General features: G+C 44.5%; 1 long non-coding RNA gene across 1 annotated transcript; it reads right to left on the minus strand.

Annotated features, from left to right (window-relative positions):
- Nucleotides 1-219: 219 nt before the first annotated feature.
- On the minus strand, nt 220-4,078 carry LOC138753833 (uncharacterized). Its single transcript, XR_011351453.1, has 2 exons — nt 3,817-4,078; nt 220-631 (listed from the first exon to the last, which is right to left on the minus strand). It is a non-coding gene; the product is annotated as an uncharacterized lncRNA (long non-coding RNA).
- Nucleotides 4,079-4,949: the final 871 nt, after the last annotated feature.

Below are 4,949 nucleotides of genomic sequence, written 5' to 3' on the forward strand. Positions count from 1 at the left end.
TTCATGTAGACGACATTTACCATCCTGCCCTCATCAATCTTCTTGATCACCTCTTCAGAAATTAAATTTAAATTTGTGAAATGTGATTTTCCACACATTGAGCCTTACTGCCTATTCTTAATAAGTCTTTGCCTTTCAAATGTAAGTCAATCCTGTCTCTCAGAACCACCTCCAGTAACTTACCCATTGATCTAGAATAACAAATGAAAATGCTGGACATACTCATCAGATCTCCAGATTTAATGGAAGGTAGAAACACTGTTAAGGTTTTAGATTCATGATCTTTTATCAAGATGAGGAAAAGTTGGAAAGTTATGGTCAGGGGATTTGGATGGGCTGCAGGTTGATGGAGACTGGCTCGTGGGAACCAGTTATTAGAGCCAGGATTCGAGAGAGTACCAAGGGCGAGAAGACATCCTGAAGCACCTCGGGAACTGAATGTTTCCTAATTGAGTTGGAGGTTTGGATCTAGAGCTCGGTTTGCCGAGGAATTGAACAGGGATCTGTGCAGCTGAAGAGGCTGCGGGAACGCTGGAAGCGAATCCACGGACACTCAGCGACTCTGAAGGGGCTCTCTTTTGCTTCCTTTTCTGCTTTCATTAGGCGCGCTGGGCTAATGGCGATTCTTTTCCTTAAGGCAAACAAAAGTTAAAGTATATTATGTATGTTGCAATATTAATGTTGTGGTGACATTGTGGTCTCAAGCCAGTGGAGAAAGGTGTCATCAGTCATCATTGAAAATGTGCAGAAGACTTTATAAAATTTATCACACTAAACTCTTGCTTCCATTTCCCTTCTATTCCTTTTTAATCTATCATTGATCAACTTGAAATTCCCCAATGTCACGACTGATACCCACAAATGCTTTGAATGACTTAAAAATATCTTACGAACTGGGAACCATTTAGAGCAAAGACGGTTAAAAAAATGTTATTTGCTATGGATAGTTTGTCTGTGCTGATTCTAAGTCTATTCATTGTTTTATTATTGCAGTTCCCTCGAGAAAGTTAAAAACCTTTCCTAAAGAGGTTTAGTGGTGACACCAGGGGTAAGTTTTTTTTAACACAGAGAATTGTGGCTGCCTGGAATGTCTTGACGAGTGTGATGAAAGGGGCTGGAAGCCTGGTGAAAACTTTTGAGACTGGATGAATGGACGAAAGAAAAATAGAGGGTAATGAGTTAGGGAAGAGTCTAGTATATTTTTTGGTACATCATCGTGGCCGAAGGGCTTGGATTTTGCTGGAATGTTCTATGTCCTTACCATTATGGAATGTTGCAGCACAGAAGGCCATTCAGCTTTTTGTTCAAAGAAAAAACTCTGAAAGAGCTTCAGTTAATTATTTTTTAAATTTAAATTTAAAAAATAATTAATTTTAGGCATGCAGCACAGTAAAAGGTAATTTAGCCCATGTGTCCATGCTGCCCATTTACACCCAATTGACCTGCAACCCTGGTGCGTTTTTGAACGGTGGGAGGAAACTAGAGCCCCCAGGGAAACCCCACACAGGCAGGGGAGAACATCCTTATAGACAGCACAGGTTTTTGAACCCTATCCCCAATTGCTAACCGGTATGCCAATCCTGCCATTCTCTCCCAACCTTTCCCACAGCGTGCATTTCTTTCTCAGTCAAGTGTATTTATCTAGTTCTCCTTAACAGAAAAAATTTAATGTCCTTCCTTCAGACCTTTCCAAATTATTACAGCAGAAGCTAATTCTCTGCTATTTTTTCACATCCTCTAAGGAAGATCTGGGAAATGAACAAAATGCTTTCCTACCAAAACCCTGAATGCTTGGCCAGGTTCATTTACCCATGCAATGTTTATTATGACCCCCTTCCCTGTTCGGGCTATATAATGCTGCCCCATCTAAGCTTCTGGCACTAAGGAAGTTCCAGTCAATACTGGGGAATGTAAAGTCACCCACAACAAAGAACCTGTTGTTTTTATATTTTGCAATAAACTGCCTGCCTATCTGACTACTGAAAGGCCTATAGAGGCCTATAGCGACTACACTTTCTGTATTCCTGAACTCTTCTTCTTTGGCTTGGCTTCGCGGACGAAGATTTATGGAGGGGGTAAAAAGTCCACGTCAGCTGCAGGCTCATTTGTGGCTGACAAGTCCGATGCAGGACAGGCAGACACGATTGCAGCGGTTGCAAGGGAAAATTGGTTGGTTGGGGTTGGGTGTTGGGCTTTTCCTCCTTTGCCTTTTGTCAGTGAGGTGGGCTCTGCGGTCTTCTTCAAAGGAGGTTGCTGCCCGCCAAACTGTGAGGCGCCAAGATGCACGGTTTGAGGCGTTATCAGCCCACTGGCGGTGGTCAATGTGGCAGGCACCAAGAGATTTCTTTAGGCAGTCCTTGTACCTTTTCTTTGGTGCACCTCTGTCACGGTGGCCAGTGGAGAGCTCGCCATATAACACGATCTTGGGAAGGCGATGGTCCTCCATTCTGGAGACGTGACCCATCCAGCGCAGCTGGATCTTCAGCAGCGTGGACTCGATGCTGTCGACCTCTGCCATCTCAAGTACTTCGACGTTAGGGGTGTAAGCGCTCCAATGGATGTTGAGGATGGAGCGGAGACAACGCTGGTGGAAGCGTTCTAGGAGCCGTAGGTGGTGCCGGTAGAGGACCCATGATTCGGAGCCGAACAGGAGTGTGGGTATGACAACGGCTCTGTATACGCTTATCTTTGTGAGGTTTTTCAGTTGGTTGTTTTTCCAGACTCTTTTGTGTAGTCTTCCAAAGGCGCTATTTGCCTTGGCGAGTCTGTTGTCTATCTCTTTGTCGATCCTTGCATCTGATGAAATGGTGCAGCCGAGATAGGTAAACTGGTTGACCGTTTTGAGTTTTGTGTGCCCGATGGCTTCACTGGATGAGCCTTCCCGGATATAATCTTTTAATTGAAGCTGAAGTTTTCTCCCTGATCTGTATTGCAATTCCACACACCATCCCCCCCCCACCCCCACCCATCTTTTATATTCCTCTCTGTCGGATCTGAAACATCTAAACCCTGGAACGCTGAGCTGACAGACCTGCATTTCTCTCATCCAAAGTCTAGGTAATGGCCACAACATCCTACTTCCATGCACTCATCCAGGCTCTGACTTCACCTGCCTTCCCCTAATACTCCTGGTACTTCAAGTAAGTCAAGTCAAGTTTATTGTCATCTGATTGCACAGTTACATCCTGATGAAACAGTGTTCTCCAGTCCTCGGTGCAAAACAGACAGACCTACAATCATCTATAACACACGTTCAGACACACAATACAGGCAGGACAAGTATTCATATATACAAATAAATAAATAACTATTGTTTTGTGAATATGAGGGTCTCAGGTGGGTAGTGGAGCAGTTTCCTTTGGTCGTTCAGCATTCTCACTGCCCGTGGGAAGAAGCTGTTCCTCAGCCTGGAGGTGCTGGCTCTGATCCTCGCGTATCTCTTCCCCGATGGGAGCAGCTGAAAGATGCTTCTGCCCTTCATGCTCACTATGTCCATTTACCTATCCCTGCCTGTCTTTCCTTTCAGACATACCTGGCCTAACCTCTACTCTCCCTTCATCCCTCCATTTGCTAACCTACTCCTCTGGTATTTACCCCCATCCCAGCCACTCAAGTTTAATCCCTCCTGAGCATTATTGGCAAAACTCACTGTGAAGTTATTGAAGCCCTTAGAGTTTAGAGTCAGAGAGTTCTACAATATGTCCAGCTTGTCCATACTGAACAATATGCCCTCTTGCCCACATAAGGCGCATACCCCTGCAATCTCCTCCCCTCCATGTACTTATCCAAGTATTTTCTTTAATAAAGCTGACATACCTGCCTCCACCATTGTCTGGCAGATCATTCCACTGTGCCATTTTCACCCATTAAATCCCAATCCCACCACCTTAGAGTTCAGTCCTCTCGTCTCAGATGCTCCTGCTCCAGGAAACAATCTGTCACTATTCACCTTATCTATACTCCTAGTGACTTTACAGACATCAATAAGATCCCTTCTCAAACTCCTACGTTCTACAAGAAACAGGCCTAGTTTTCCCAGTCTCACACTATAACTCAACTTCTCTAATCCTGGGAACAACTATGTAAACCTCTTCTGTATTCTGTCCAACTTAATGATATCCTTCCTGTTGCTAGGCAACTGAAGCTGCACACAATATTCCAAGTGTTGGCTCACCAACATCTTATATAACTTCAACATGACATCCCAGCACTTGTATTCAATGCAACGGCCGATGAAGGGAAGCATCCCAAATGCTCTGTTCACTACCCTATTTACCTGTGCTTCTATCTTTAAAGGGTGATGATCCTGAACCCCTAGGTCTCTCTGTTTCTTAACATTCTTTCAGGCACTGCTGTTAACAGAGCAAGTCCTATGCTGGTTCAAGATTCAAGTTTCCTTTATTGTCATCTAATTTGACAGAGCATGTAATATTACATGAAACTGCCTTCCAACTGCTGTAAAGTAGACAAAGATTTGCCATTTGTGCTGCCCAGTGCCCCTTACTGTCAGAGAGAAAGAGAAACAAAAGAGAGTGCCTTCAGAGTCACTGGGTGGACATGGATTCGCCTCCAGCTCTCCCACAGCCTCTGCAGCCATACAGACTCTTGATAGATCCAAACTCCAGATCCAAATCTTCAATACGGTCAAGAAGCCTTCAGTTCCCGAGGCCGATACTGGTTTCCCACGAGCCAGTCTCCAGCAGCCCAGAGCCTGGGCAGGTACCCCAACCGCAAATCGTCCGCAGCCCGTGTGTATCCATCGCTGGTCCACCGCTGTGGTCACCATCAGATCATAATTTATTGCTGCGACTATGTCAGAAAATTTTGTTGTTTTGTGGCAGTATCACGGTGCAAACATTTATGTACATCACCTTACAAAATAAATAAAAATAATGCAAGAAAACGTCAGTTAGGCTGTATCTCTGGTTCATTGCTCATTCAGGACCCTG

Source organism: Narcine bancroftii, chromosome 1 (genome assembly GCF_036971445.1).
Source record: "Narcine bancroftii isolate sNarBan1 chromosome 1, sNarBan1.hap1, whole genome shotgun sequence".
In the NCBI taxonomy this organism is placed as follows: Eukaryota; Metazoa; Chordata; class Chondrichthyes; order Torpediniformes; family Narcinidae; genus Narcine; species Narcine bancroftii.